This window comes from Schistocerca americana, chromosome 6 (genome assembly GCF_021461395.2).
Source record: "Schistocerca americana isolate TAMUIC-IGC-003095 chromosome 6, iqSchAmer2.1, whole genome shotgun sequence".
NCBI classification, from domain to species: Eukaryota; Metazoa; Arthropoda; class Insecta; order Orthoptera; family Acrididae; genus Schistocerca; species Schistocerca americana.
The window spans coordinates 326,017,823-326,034,144 of NC_060124.1; the positions used below are offsets into that span (position 1 = coordinate 326,017,823).

The 16,322-nt window shown below is 43.1% G+C and overlaps 1 pseudogene; it reads left to right on the forward strand.

Annotated features, from left to right (window-relative positions):
- Positions 1–15,192: 15,192 nt before the first annotated feature.
- Positions 15,193–15,310, forward strand: LOC124621077 (annotated as a pseudogene).
- The last annotated feature ends 1,012 nt before the right edge of the window (positions 15,311–16,322 follow it).

Consider the following 16,322-nt stretch of genomic DNA (forward strand, 5'->3'; position numbering starts at 1 on the left):
AAGAACGCACCAGATCTTGTAATTCCCTAATGAAATTAAAATTAAAAGGTCTGATCCACAGGACGCAAAACACAATTAAAATCTCCACCTAACTGATGCTTCTGTTGAGTTTACGAAATAAAGAAACTATATCGTCTCTACAGAAACGCGCACGATTTGTGGGACGGCCAGATCCTAAATGGGCATCAAGAAGAATTAAAGTACGCTCACAAAAAGTGAAGCCTATTGCTCAGCCGTTATTGAGAACTTCGAAATCTGTCAACAGTATTCCCTCTATAAAATAACGCAGTACCAGAAGATAGTTCAGGATCCACATAAAAGAAAGAAAGACAGGGAACACAAAAAACTGTCAAATAACACTTCTTGCAAAAATATTACGTCTGCACTTGAATCGTAAACAAATTGTCGCAGCGCCACAAGTCTAAGCTCGGAACTTGTTTTGTTCACATTCTAGGTAGGAAACCTATGGTCTGCATCCATCTATTACTTGCAGTTCACCATTAACAGTCCATTGCGGAATTAACGGTTGAATTTGAATGTAAAATGATGGATCCCTCTCTTTCCCCCACTTTTCCCTTTTTTCATGATGCCACGCGCTCATCTTGAAAACGCTGTTTGTTGCGGCTGTGAGGGAAGGCGACTGCCGCATGAGAGAACTTGGGGGGGTGGGGGGGAGGAAGGGGAAGGGGTTCTACGGAAATTCAGTATAGGGTAAAAAGGATACATCCCATTCTTCCACAGGTGGGCATGCGACTCCTGGAAATCAACGGAAACGAAAACTTTCGTTGCGTCTGTTATCGTTACCATTTGTTCCGCTAGCACGCTTTCGAGATCTAGTTCTGATCAGGAGTGGCTTGAGGCAAGCTTTCCACATCCGCGGAACGCAGAAGAAGGAGACGAATACGTTACATACTCAGGGGTGTCTGGAAAGTCCGTAGATATAATCCGGAGCTCCGGAACAGGTCTACCCTCATGCTGCGTCTTGAGTAAGTACGGGCGTGGATTTGGGAAATTCTTGTAAATTTCGCGGAGTTATGGTTGGAAGGTGATTGGTACATCGGATGGCAGGTGCGGGCGACGTTGTTATCTTGCAAACGAGTCTGCGAGGCAAGCTTACGACATCGCTCGCGGAATAGAAGGAATGGCCCGGCGGACACTGTATATAAATGTGAAGTAATCAGGGCAGAACAGGGGACTGACGTGCTATGAAGAACCTATACGTTGCAGTTACAACAGCGCCTAGCGACCTACGTGTAGGGGCCGAATCGGGCTGAGGAAATCTGACGTAATTATCAAAGAGCACTCCACTTGTCCTTTCCAGAAGGACTACGTCAGAGGCGTAGGGAAAAGACGCGTAAATAAGCGGCGTCGGCGGCTCGCAGCGAGCACTCGTGTCTTCATTCTGACCGTCTTGAACCGCACAGAATGACGAATGTACAAGTTGTAGGGAAATCACGACGACATTCTGGTGATCGGCGGCCAACTCGCCCTAGGAAGCTACCTCCAATCTCCGCCACACGGACGCGCCATAGCTTGGGCGTGGCGCGCAGCACGATTAAGCGGAGTCGTACCGCCCAAAATGACAAATTTTGACATTTTTCCTTTAATGCAAATTATGAAAACATGGATTTTTATGCTTAATTTGATGTTGGTTTTATTGAAATATTTGATTATTTACTAGTTTAAACAAATATTTGAAAATAATCATGCAATGACATTTCCGAGAATTTTTTTCCATCATTTCGCATATTGGCATTTTTCTCTCGAACTATATAGTCTAGAAGGCTGTGGTTTCTTTTTTTTTTTTTTTTTTTTTTTTGTAGAGAACTGTCCATTTCATAAGTTTCCTACATTGCGGTACTCCGCAGTAAACTCTTTGAACTTTACATTTACTTGTGTTTGACAACAACAGTTATCTACTAGCCGCGTTTTAGTTTCTGTGTTTCCTGTGATAGTTTTCGTCACGACTAAACCAAAAGGAGTGTTTTAAAAAATACGAAACAATGGAAACAGATACTACAGAACAAATATAGCAGCAGCAAAACTAGTGGTTAGCGCCGAAGGGCGTGATAATTTGGTTGTAAATAGTGACAGTCCTACTACTCCTCCGAGTGCTTCCAAGAAAAAAACTGCTGAGTAATGATGTAAAATACAGCACAGCTTCACACAGTGAAACACACTGAAATATTTTTATTAATCTCCATATAGTGATTTCAGCTTTGTGTGAAACAGTGTGTTGTCGTATATGTGGAGGGGAAATTGAAATTTCTGAAAAGCTATCTCAACGCAATGGTCTGGTGTGCACTTTACAAATAATGTGTTTGAACTGTAAAAGCGGAAAGACTTTCAAGACTTCAGAAGTAGGTGTAAAGAATGGATTTTTTGATACTAATCTAAGATACTTCTATGGACTTAGATGCATAGGAAAAGGCCATTACGCTGGCCAGGTTCCTTGTGGCATGCTGAACTTTCCTAGTCCGCCTACAAAATCTATCAAATACAACTCCATAGTGAGAAGTGGTGTCAAGGCGTGTGCTATGGAGTCAATGACTACAGCAGCAGAGCAGGCTGTAGCAGAAAATGGTAATTCTGACATAGCAATATCATTCGATGGATCCTGGCAAAAAAGAAGTTTCCAGTCAAAGAATTCATGTGCATCTATTATCAGCATCGACAATGGGAAAGTGTTGGATGTTGATGTGTTGACCATGTACTGTCAGGGTTGTAGGCAAGCAGGCAGGAGTACTGAAAAGCAAACTAAGCATGAAATGAGTTGTCAGAGAAACTGTAAAGGGACTGGTGGTGGGATGGAGGTTACTTCTGCAGTGAAAATATTCCAACGTTCCCAGCATGACCGTGATGTTCACTACATGAGTTTTCTTGGGGATGGAGACTCACGATCGTATAAGGCAGTGGTGGAGATTAAACCCTATGGTGATTTGCCAATTACAAAACTAGAGCGCATTAATCATGTGCAAAATAAATAAATACATAAAAAATAGACACGAGACTACGTAGACTCAAACAGCAGTTGGGAAGTACCAAGTTATCTGACGGTCTAAGACGTCGACCGACTGATAAACAAATTGATCAGATTATACAGTATTATGGTATTGCTATTAGAAGTAACAGAGATAATTTAGATGGTATGAAGAGAGCTGTTTGGCAATTTATTTTCACAAGCTGTCTACAGATGCTGAACCAATACACAACCTGTGTTCCAATGGACGGTGTAAATACTTGAAGGCAAAAGAGGAGGGTAAAATAGACACTTTCTCGCACAAAATTACTATACCGAATGCTGTTATCCTTGCCATGAAACCTGTGTTTCAGGATCTTGCCCAATCAGAGCTGTTGAAGAAATGTCTCAAGGGCAAAACACAAAATGCGAATGAATTTTTTAACAATGTTGTATGGTCAAGGATCCCAAAAATGTGTTTGTTGGAAGGTCAGTCTTTGAACTTGGTGTTTTGGATGCTGTTCTTGCTTTTAATGATGGCTATTCTGGAAGACTACAGGTTTTGGAATATCTTGGCATTTATAAAGGTTACAACACCACTAAAAGTGTGATGGACTTGGACCAACTGCGAATCATGAAGGCAGAGATTGCAACAAACAAAATGTCAAAAAATGCCAGATCCAAGAGAAGGAGGGCAGCGCTGGGTGAGAAAGATGAAGGAGGAGATGAGGACTACCATCCAGGAGGATTCTAACATATTATTTATGTATCAGTTGGCTGTATATTAATTTTTTTTAAACGTAATTTTCTCAACGTGACTTTTTCAGTATAAAAGCCCCTTTATTATAGAAACTTCTGAATCTATATCAATGAATTATTTACCACGTAACATAGCTAGTACAATGATGTTGTAGCTCTACTTTAGTAGTATTTACTGTAGTAGTTAAAATTCAAGAAATGGAGATTGTGAAAATTTACACAAAAAAATTATATGTTTAGGGAAAAAATTATAACTTTTTTTCCAGTTGTTATTTTAAAGTGATTGTAGAGCAATACAGTCACAAATCATGGGACAACATGTGATAAACGCCACATTTATATACTCAACAGTTCCTCAGAAAACGGTACATTTATATAGCCAATTTAACATTGTCGAGATAGGGCGGTACGACTCCCCTTAAAGTTAGACCTGCATGATGAGCAGAGTCCGGTCTCTGGGTGGCACCATCCGGCGGACTGCAAGCCGTCGTCAGCAGAGGCGAGGTCGGGGTTACAACTTGCGGTCTCCCGAATGCAGAGCTGTCTGCGGGCACTGAGTGAGTTGTCCCAGGCCGACGACCGGAGCTGCTAAGGTTCACTACAGCGACGGTGGTCGGCTGCTTCCGTTTGGCGCTCCAGATGGGGTCTACGAGTCGCGCTTCAGGGAGCAGTCAGCCACTGGCGCAGTTATCACACACGGCGGCCGCTTAGCCGTGTCGCGAGTGGATTGCTACGTGCCGGCGTTCGCACGGTGCGTGTCGCCATCAACAAGTTCAGTAGGAGGCCCACTGTGACTCTTCGATGTAATAAAGCCAAAGACTCACGTGCCGGTGTTTCTCTGCACGCTTCGGCGTGAGTCATCCCTTTCTCCCAAACCATACCTCCCGGTCCTTCTGACATATGGCAGTTGAGCTGGGGGGCAGTTGTAACACTCATGTGATTCCTAAGAGGCGGCCGCGATCTCTGGAGCCACGTCGGAGGGAGTTCTGATCACTTGCGAGTCTTGAACAGTAACCGACATGTTATCATCAGGGAAGGGAGATGCCTCGGCCACCGGAATCCTTTTTAGAGTGGTGTTGATGGCGACGCGGAAGCTACAGTGTCGAAGTCCCTACGTCATGTTAACCGCGAAAATGCGCTAGGACCATTACGCAATGGGCCGCCTTGTCACCCACAAACTTGTTTAGGCACATTGGCTCTTATTTAGGAAATCATATGCGCTCAAGTTATACGTTGTTCATAAGTGGATTTTAAGACCGTGCCACGATGCATGCGATTTGAACGAAGGTGTCTACCCTCATTACATACAAAATAGCTCCCTTCTTGTCCTGTGTAAATGATGTGTAAATTATATGCACCCCGTATCGACGTACCTGCAAATGAGAGCGGATATTCCATTTGATCACCGTCTCCATGGATTGAATTCCATTATAAATTTGTAAAGCATGTTGACCGAGTCATCGATCCCGCCATATGTTTCGTATGTCCCCAATCGGAAGCAGACGGTCTTGAAGAAACTGTCATCAACGTCTAGGGGAAGGTTAAACACCATGAATTTCGTACATTCTACCTCGGTGCTGTTGTCCGTGCCGCAAAAGGGGCCTGTCAATCTGAAGCGGGTCAAAAAGCTTGACATAAAACACATACGATGCAGAATCGGAGCCAGCAGTGTTAACCTGTTTTGAAGTGGCCCTGATCGTATCTACGAGTCAATCATCAGTTTGTAACCACATGGGCTGCACACGACGCGTGGACTAATCAAAAAATAACGGTACCTGTGCGTGGAATGTTCCTGGGACCCGTGGGACACATGGATGACATCGTGGCGCAAAATCACGCGGGTCAAAATGGAATCACAAACACGAGAGCAGAGAGATAAATATGTGACGCGCACAACGATTCACACTACACTGAGGACAAGCAACGAAATTCTCGCAGCGCTACGATATAGGCGAGAAAAGGCAGAACCTTCTCACCCGGCGTTTGAAGCGGGAATACGTAACCACGAGACAGCGTACATCGGCCACTGCTTACTAGGCAAGGATGCTAGATATTACACAACCACAGCCTTATAGCTGCACGTTCTATCCTATCCCAACACCATCCATAACACAAACTTCAAATCAAATCTTCAGAATAGTTTCCATTTCTTATAAAGTCACTATTACCGAGGCTCTTCGGTACTGGAGAAGCACCCCAGCGTTGGTCATAATAGGGAAATCCTGGTTGTACCTCAGGCGTCGGTGATCCATAGATCTGACTACGTAAGAACTGGAAAATAAGCTGAAGATGTAAACTGAAGCTTGTGTTAGGGAGGGCTTTGGGCTAGGGTAGAGCGTGCAGCTGTGTTAGCTATGATGCTGTGGTGGTATAATGGCTAGTTTACTTGCCTCGCAAGCAAGGAGACACGTTTTTAACTCCTGGCCATGGCCCAACTTTTAATTCACTGCTTCCATAACTATTGTAGATTTAGAAGTGCTCGTGGGAATGAATAGTTCTTTACCGAGGGAAATCCATGAGACCAGGCTGATGAACTACAAGTGAGTTGGACGTTACCAATAATCAGGCTTCTTCGACCCAGTTTAACAGGTTCGGGTTTTTCTACGAAAAAAAATTCGCAAACTTACGTAATGTACTTCTAGGAAACGTGTAGAAACGTCATTAACAGGTAGTTCTATAGACAAATTCATAGCGTCCTGTTGTCCTCTAAAATGCTGTACGAAGCCAGTCAGTCAGGTTTCGTCGAAGAACTGCTTGCAAACCACACTTTATCATTTCGACCGAAGAAAGACATTGTCAATTCTGCAGGCGATGAATCCTTATACGAAGACGCCAGTGATAATCATCAATGGATTACCGTTTCCACAGCTTTATATCTATTTTCAGGAACCGCAAGGAAAATTAGAGCCAAAAATTAAAAAAAATGATACGTTTAGTTTCAAAAATCTTGTAATAGTTGTGGAAAAATGGCAGAGAATAACCGTCAATACTACGTGCAAAACGTGTTCTCACCAGTTGCAAAAATAATTCATTGCGTTTGTTGGACTCTTGGTCTGGACGTAACGACAGCTCTGTCTGCAAGAGGAAGACGAAATGATTGTTAGTATAACTCGGATTCCACTGGAAACTAACAGTATGATAGAGCCCCTTAATACAGGAATTTTTAAACATTTTTTCATAAAATTGTTTGACAATGTAACTTCTGTTAGCTATTTGTCATTTTAGGTTTGTCATCGTAAAAATAATGATCAGTTCCAGTAATTTGTGCATAGCTAGTTTGAATCATCAAGTTTCACTCATTTGATGAAATATCGCATGCAGCACATTATATAGAACAACGACCATTCCTTGGATATAAAACTAGTATTTACCATTAAGTGTTTGAATGAATGAATGTTTATCCTTCCTTTTGTATTCTCCAATACATACTTCACGTTTTTGTGTCGACTACAGGGAAAAAACAAGGAACTGCTTCATTGTTAGCAAAACACACTTTTAAAAGTTATCATAAGAACTGAGATAATGGAGTTTTTCTATAGTGTTAAACGTGACGTATCTACGCTAGCAGGATAGAAATACCGAAAGCACATTTCGGAAACAATTTATAGGACTCACCAAGACGAAAGATTAATACTATCTTCTAAAGAACAACAGACTCGATCCCAACTGCGGCTCCTCACAAATATAAAATATCGTAACAAATAATAATAGGAAAGATCCGTGTCCTCGCGCGGAGCGATAACAATAAAGCAATTCTACAATGTCAAGACGTTTGTCGACTAGACCAACTCCATCTGCATGAGATCGGCCAGCTAGAAGAGACGTCTGGTCGTGTCTTGCGGGTTGGCAGGTCGGCATAGCGGTGTGTCGTACTGCCCTTTTCCTGCAGTGCGGCGCCCTATAAAGCCCGTTTGGTATGTATCTGCCGGAACCATTTGCGATCACGTGCCTGGCGTATAAAAGTAGTTCCTGGCTAGCTGCGACCTCTGGTGAAGCTGTTCTTCAGGCTCCACGAACGCATAGCGGTCCCTGGTGGCCTTTGGTGGAGGCCTGGTGTTGTGTTGTGTTGTGTTGAAGCCGTCGTTAAATATTTGTGTTGGCAACACAGACGACGTAGGTTTTCAATGTGAGTTACGTCCTGTGATGCAGACATCCCGCGTTGATTGGACGTGAAGTGGGATGCCGATGGAGTAGACCCTCCGATGTATGGAGTGGGCAGCCACAGCAAAACGTCCACGAATTAAACTCACCACTGGCGGAAGTCATCTGTAATGTAACATAACGCACTGCCTCTATCAGTCTCTTGTGTGACAGTTAAACCTGCAACAATTTAGCTATAAATATGAGCTGCAGGTTGTTCAAAAAATTAACGATCTGAGACATTCTTGGTATGGTGTAAGCGCCTAAAATTCGCGTTTGTGCACTTCGAACTTTGCGCTATGCGGCGCTACGTTCTCTTGTTACGGCTGTGTCCGCTTATTCAAGAACCACGCGATAGGCAGGAATGGCTGTACAAGCCACTGTTATAAGCGTTATTCACGCGCCAAAACTCAGTAACTTTAAATCTTTTAATACGAGGACTGTCCAGAAAGTATGTTCCGATTGGTCGCGAAATGGAAGCCACTGTTAAAACCCGGTAAAGCTTTGCACAGATGTTTTAGGCAGTGTCTCTAGTATGCCCGTCAATTGTGTCGCGTCGCTCTTTTCAGTTTTGAGTAAATAGTGAGCACGTAAAGATGCGTAGGGAATAGCGTCTCCTGCCAAGTATGAGGGTTTGGTTAGAGATTTCACCTGTGTCATGCAGCCCACATAACACAACTGTCGAGCAGTCCCTTCTTCATGCCAATTCTCGGCCGCACACTGCAGGGGCAATGAAGACGCTCCTGCAGCATTTGCGATGAGAAGTGTTTGATCGCCCACGATAAAGTCCGTAATTGACTCCCCCTGAGCCTCATCTCTGCTCACAAGAACCGCTGGCTATGAAGACAGAATTTTCCCACAGACAACGAGCTGCAGACCAGTGCAGATAACGTGCCGAAAGCACAGGCGGCTGCTTTCTATGACGAGGATATTGGAAAGTTGATACAACACTACGACAAAACTCGAAGTTGGAACGGCGACTAGGTAGAGAAGTAGGTGGAAGGTGCACCTAAATGTTGCAAATACAACATTACTGGTTTTCACTGTGGTTTCGATTTCGCTACTTACTTTCTGGACAACCCTCGTACTTTCAATGCGCCTTAGAAACTAAAATTTTAACAATGCATTTCTTTCGGTGAACTCTTCCTGTGTTGGTAGCCTTGACTAATAATAATAATGTGGTGTGACGAGGGCCTCCCGTCGGGTAGACCGTTCGCCTGGTGCAAGTCTTTCGATCTGACGTCACTTCGGCGACTTGCGCGTCGATGGGGATGATGATTAGGACAACACAACACCCAGTCCATGAGATGAGAAAATCTCCGACCCAGGCGGGAATCGAATCCGGGCCCTTAGGATTGACATTCTGTCTCGCTGAACGCTTTTTTTTTTTTTTTTTTTTTTTTTTAAGTTGGTTCGTTGTATTTGGTCGTATCGGACACCACATGACATCTGTTGCAGTTCGTTGTTGACCCTTTCACTCATTTTTTTATTACAGAGGCCAACCAGCTCTCTGACCGAACACGCTGAGCTACCGTGCCGGCCGGCACTCAGCTACCGGTGGCGGACTGTAGGCTGTACTGAGAAATAACGTTCAAGGAAAGAAATTCGTTACATTGCACCGTTACCGAGTGAAGTAGAATTCAAGTTAGTCCATCAGACCGTTGTAAGCACAAATTCAAGCTACCCACCAGAGACGGCGTCGTCAAACGTGTTCTTCGTCTGGTTTCCTACAATCAATCAAGAGAGAGGTACGTAAATTGGACGTGCAACGATAGTAAGGATCGCACCCAAGCGAAAGGATGAGTAGTCTCGCAAGGTATCGTCTACGGTATGAGAAGAAATGGCACTAATTGTATCCGGCGAGCCCCTTGAATCTGCGTGCGTAGCTGCCTGATTGGCTAACGTCAGTGCTAATCAGTAATAAATGTATGGTGTCTGTTGTTCCAAGAGGTACAGACAACATGCATTCTTATAATTATATGCCTTGATGGGCTGTGAATCCACGGTCACCAGTGCTGATGTACATTTACTTTCGACCTTCAGTGGGAATCTAAAATTAGTGAACATGGAAGACATGTACGCAGAAAGCGGATAAATGGTGGGTCTAGACGGGATTGCGAGTCGGTTAAGGAACATGGAGTGATAATCAACGCATTTTCGGTTAACGCTGTGTCCAGGTGGCGCTCTGGTTTATGCAACTGTCTTTTAAGAAGGAGATCCTGGGTTCGAATTTCAGTCCAGCACACATTTTCACTCGTCGGCGCTGATCCCGAATAAAGTCCAGAGGCCACTGATATGATCAGTTCAGTTCCTCCTCTTTCCTTTCCTTTCTCTCTCGTCCAACTTCAATTTACGTAAGAGTGCAAATTAATTCCGATACTGCGCGACGTACCGTTTTCTTCCATAATTAATACTTCTCAGCACAATCTAGTCTACCTTGAAACCCGCACACAAGCTTTTCAGACTGTTCCTGACCATCCTGTATAATAGAAAGTTGTCTTCAGTTCTATCTTTGGCATTATCATAACATGAATTACCGTTTAAAATGGCGCCTATTTTGACGCATAGCTGACTGCTTGACTGTTTTCGTAGTCCTAGTATGTAGACACTGGGTACAATGGACCCGGAGAGAGTTTTAACTTTTATTTTCTATGCGACAGGCTTAGAACTGATCTCAAATAATCACGTAATATTTCTTCCTATTCACATATTCTGGGTCGAATATGTCATTAAAGTAGGTAATGTTGTAACCAATTACTTTTTGTTGGAAGTCAGAGAACACATTTTTATGACAAATTCGCATTGTTGTGACTGCAGAAAATGCATTATTGCTACTTGTAACTCAGTTGCCTGTCGTAGAGCATACTGCTGCGTTGTGCAAGAGCGTGAAATATTGCACTAGATGGTTACAAATGTGTGGAGCACTATAAAATTGTTGTAGGACTTTACTACAGAGTAGTGTTGTGTTTGATTTTCAGTACTCACTTGGAAGAAAGGTAAATGTCATTTGTAGCATTAAACAATATCATTAACAACAGCCAACAGGGGAAGAGAGTACTTCTGTTATTTCTTCATATTATTATCTTTCAGACAGAATGACAAAAACTTCATCAAAGAAAAGAATGAATAGATGACATCATACGTTTCTCAAGCCCAAATTTTGAGTCAGTTGTTACTCAATGGGTAGGTGACGATGACGATATCCTGTCAGATGTAAGTATTGCTTCGGATGAAAAACATGAATTTGTTCCTCATGCAGCGCTATACAACTCTTTGGACGAAGAAGTAGTGATGATGATGTAGGTAATAATGTCTGTCGACAAATATGCAGAGGAACAGCAAAATTGTATTGCGCCAAATGTTATCCTATGGAATAAATGCCCCTCCCCCTTCCACCCTCCCTTCTGTCCCCGATACCCCCGCTCCCCTTACCATCGTGAAAAATGAAACGCCTGCACACTAACTAGTGAAATTTATACCGGGACCAGCAAGGGAATAATCACTTCCAGCGAAAAATATGTTTGGGAATTGTTTATTCATCACCCATTGTGGTTGAAACTGTGACATTCACAAACGTAGAAGCAAGAAGAGTTTGTGTACCGACAAAGATGAACTGGTATGATGTACTGAATGAGATAAAGGTTGGGATTTTTAAATCAGCGAACTTTTTTCTGTTGGACTTAATCCCACCGTTTATGATCAGCAAATGTAATCACTTTCTAAAGAAATCCATATACGTGGATACGTAGAAGTTCACTGCGATTCTTCAATTTTAAAATAGCAGTAGCAACAGCTAGAGTGTAGGGAGTCGTTCGAAGAGAAGGTGTTCATTATGTCCTCCTTCAATGTGCAGAAAAACAGTGTGGTGTAGGTGCGCAAAACATATATGCCAAGACCATAAAAATGTGGTGCAAAACAGCTATAAAACAGTGTGATGCTTTTTAGTAAAGTGATTTGTTGTTTGTCAACACCATAACCATGAATCTGTGAACAGTTTGTGATAAATAATAGCGCACGCCTATGTTTCGCTTTTCGTAATGTGGTTTATTCAAATAAAAATACTCAGGATTAAACGATATACGTTTATTAACGTAACACCACTATTAAAAGTGATCTCACCTGTATAATATTAGACTGATAAACCGTAAAACAAAATATTCGTGCGTGATAATATCCAAAATATAGTTGCTTTCATTTAAAATCTCGTATTTCATATAACGGGTCCAGTGGATACAGGATACGTAAATTGGTAACAATAGCGGTCATGCATAGAAGAGTTAATCTGCGTTTGATTCTCCCAAAGCATACTATTACTCGACGATCGTGAAGTAAAATTTTCCAAATTGATTAATACTCCAAACACAGACGAGACGGGAAGAAAAGTGTTTACAGGCAGAATATTACGACCTCACGCTGTCTAGCGAATTCTTTGAAACGAGAGAGAGAGAGAGAGAGAGAGAGAAAGAGAGAGAGAGAGAGAGAGAGAGAGAGAGAGAGACGACTGGAAGGAACTGAACCACCCATCGTAGCCATTTATTGGAACATTGGACTAACCACAAATAACGTGTGTCTGAAACTATGTGGTTCACGCCAGGATAGCATGGATTTTCTGTAATGCTCCCTTTACTGAACGCATCATATGCCGGACAGTCACAATGTCCGTCTTTCATTTGGCGCCGGCCGCGTTGGCCATGCGGTTCTAGGCGCTGTAGTCCGGAACCACGCGACTGCTACGGTCGCAGGTTCGAATCCTGCCTCGGGCATGGATGTGTGTGATGTCCTTAGGTTAGTTAGGTTTAAGTAGTTCTAAGTTCTAGGGGACTGAAGACCTTAGATGTTAAGTCCCATAGTGCTCAGAGCCCTTTCATTTGGCTTTTATATTTCGGAGGTGCACCTGAATATTACTAGATATGCTCGTCGAAGTATGAGGACAGCTGCACAGTCACCTTCACACCACTCTGTGCAATCTCTGGAATCTATACTGAAGAAAATGTGAAGTTAATTTCACTGCGCTCAATAAATACATGCATAGAACTTAAGATACCCCAAATATGAAGTCATTTCCGTCTAAGGCTTGTCCGGCCTCAGTCTTACAAGTCGGGAGGTATTTTAAGAAGTATTTTGGAAGTTCGTTCGGCTATTATTGTAGGAAAAAGGCTATTTTTCCATGCAGCTTAGAAAGAAGTTTTAATATCCGTGAGCTCGTCGCCTTAGCAATATATCGAACGAGGAGACATTTTACATACTTACTCGTAGGTTGAAACAGGACAGACTGGCGAATAATTTCTGCAGAGTTTGCGGTCTTGATAGATTCCACAGCAATTCGTTAAAGCTGAAAAAATGAAAAGAAAAGAAAATAACGGCGGCGGCACTGCACATAACAGTTACCACTCACTGTGAGTGCGAACACTATTCCTTTTTCCGATGGTTGCTAGTGACAGCATTCAGCCATTATCTTAGCTTCCAATGACGTTTCAACAATGCCGGAAAACGGCGATAACACACATCCTTTTATTAGCAGACATTCAGTCTGCAGTGATATTAAAATCTGTGGAAAATTATCCTGCTGGTCATTATTAACAGCTTTCTCTTCCGTTTTATAATTCTGTAAGACGTCACATAGTCATTAGCCTTAACTTACCTGTTACTAGTTCTTACCTGACGTTCTCATTTTATTTGCATTAGTAATGAGGGAAGATCTGTAATACATTCAATACTTTCGATAAACGATGAAACACAACACACAATGTTTTGTGTTTCATGTTGTTTCAGTGAGTGAGAGCTCAACAATAGAGTTGATTTTTCACTAGAAAGGTAGCTATGATATCCTAAACTACTGCACAACCTGCTCACGAAACAACTACTGCATGGGCACGACATGATACCGGACGCTGATGCTGAGTACGTTTTTAAGGAGACCAAAGAGCTAAGGTCATCTGTCTCCTATAAACACCACCTCCCCTCCTCCCCGCCCCATAGGAAAGAAGCAGTGTAATCAATGTGTCCGCCTGTAGAGTTGGTTGTGTATGCAACTGTGAGAAAGTTGCATGGGGTGAATCTCAGGCGCATCATGGGAAGCACGACAGTATTCACATAGTGGGGTGTCGGAAACAGCCCGGAAACCGTATCCACGCTGGCTGGCCCAAATCCCCCGGGATGTATACTTCCCTATCGCGGAACCGACGGCGTCAACACGCTCTGCTATCCTGGCGGACAGAGATACTCTGATGCATCTCCCTGCTTATACGACAGCCATCGGTTATTTGTCCGGAAGAGATAACCCAAATTATAAGTACTTTGAAGCCTCCGGATATGGTAATCGGATTCTGGAGAGTGAAGCGCCTTTGCATTGGTCTCTTTTACATCACAAATACCAGCAGCAGAAATTGTTACTGTTTTATTTGGAAAATCGAAATCGGTACCGACATCTCTATAAGTAATATAACTGTGAAATGAAACTGTAAGTCATCTAGTGAGTACCTCCTCACAGTTCATCTGGATAAAAGCAGAAAGTCTATCTCAAATTTTCAGCCTAGTAAACGTTTAATCTGTGACTATTATCATAAATCATATCATTAATTTTCTACTTATTACCTTACGCCGCTTAACTAGCGTTCCACGAGAGTTAAAACATTGTTACTTTTCATATCATTTCATGTTATGTGTTGTATGAGATTGGCACTTAGAGAGATACTAAAGTTTGAAGCACGAGGAATATGCACGTTGCCTCTTCTGAGTCAGATAAGTCATATTTTGCCTAGTGTTTCAACAGATATGTGCAATTTATTTTTTGAGTTGTGTAGCTGGGCTCAGCTTAGAAAAACAATGCTCATCAACTCTTTCATGCGGTGCCCTGTATCGATGGAAAGTATCGCTTCGTTGCCAACGGGAAAAAAAGTTTTAAGACGGAATTTTACGTGCCCATTCGATAGAGTGGCCCAAGATAAGTCTAGTGCGGTTTTAATTTTACCGACATGTACTGAAAGGGAGAGTAAAACTCTAAGAATAACCAGTACTCCAGCAGCGACTTCTACCGCCAACCATGCATCACTACTACGTTCCAGGACTGCTGTTCATTCTTCGTGTCTCATTGTCCATGTTAATACATATCGGTAGAACGAATATCGGATTAGACAAATTTGGGATGTCTTTGTCGGATACGAATGTAAGTCTCTGTGAGAAGATACAACACGACCTGTACAAAATTTCCAGTTGCTGTGATAAATGGCAGCTAGCCCTAACTGTGGAAAAATGTGAATAAATGCGAGTGACTAGAAAGAACAAATCTGTAATTTTCGGATAAACTATTATTAGTGTTCTGATGGCACAGTCAAGGCAACGGCCTTGCCGCAGTGGCTACACCGGTTCCCGTGAGATCACCGAAGTTAAGCGCTGTCGGGCGTGGTCGGCCCTTGGATGGGTGACCATCCAGGCCGCCATGCGCTGTTGCCATTTTTCGGGGTGCACTCAGCCTCGTGATGCCAACTGAGGAATTACTCGACCGAATAGTAGCGGCTTCGGTCAATAATACCATCATGACGACCAGGAGAGCGGTGTGCTGACCACACGCCCCTCCTACCCACATCCTCCACTGAGGATGGTCCGGATGGTCCCGGTATGCCACTCAAGTCGTTTAAATATCTGGGCGTAACTTTGTAAAGCGACGTGAAATGGAACGAACACGTGAGGACCTTGGTATGGAAGGCTAATGGTCGACTTCGATCTACTGGGAGAATTTAAGGAAAGAGTGCTTCAGTTGTTATGGAGGCCGCACATAGGACGCTAGAGCTCGAGTGTTTGGGATCCGTAAGAGGATTTAAGGAAGACATCGAAGCAATTCAGAGGCGACCTGCTAGGTTTGTTGCCGATAGGTTTTTGACAGCACGTAACTTTTACGGAGATGCTTCGGGAACTCAGATGGGAATCGCTGGAGGGAAGGCGACGTTCTTTCTGAGAAACACTACTGAGAAAATTTAGAGAACCAGCATTTTCACCTGACTGCCGAAAGATTCTACTGACACTAACAAACACTGCGCGTAAGGACCACGGAGATAAGATACGAGAAATTAGGGCTCATACGGGGGCATATACACCGTTGTTTTCCTCTCGTTCTATTTGACTAGTAGGGGCAGGGTATCCTCCGCCACGCATCGTACGGTGGTTTGCGGAGTATCGATGTAGATGATGAAATACCTATTTAAACAGGAGTTTCTATCTAATGGGAATCAAACCGACGCTTTCTGGGTGTCACATTAAAGATATGAGGAGCAGGAACTGTATCGGCTGACTCCAACCTCACAATGCAAAAAAACTAAACTGTAAATATGTGCCGGAATACAAGAGAAAATGCGCCTGACGGTGTTTAGGGGAGGCACCTGATATATGCTCCAAAAGATTAGATTCTTCCTCGTTACATATCATGGTCGAATGCCTTCAACCCGTGTGTGTGTATGGACATCAATAG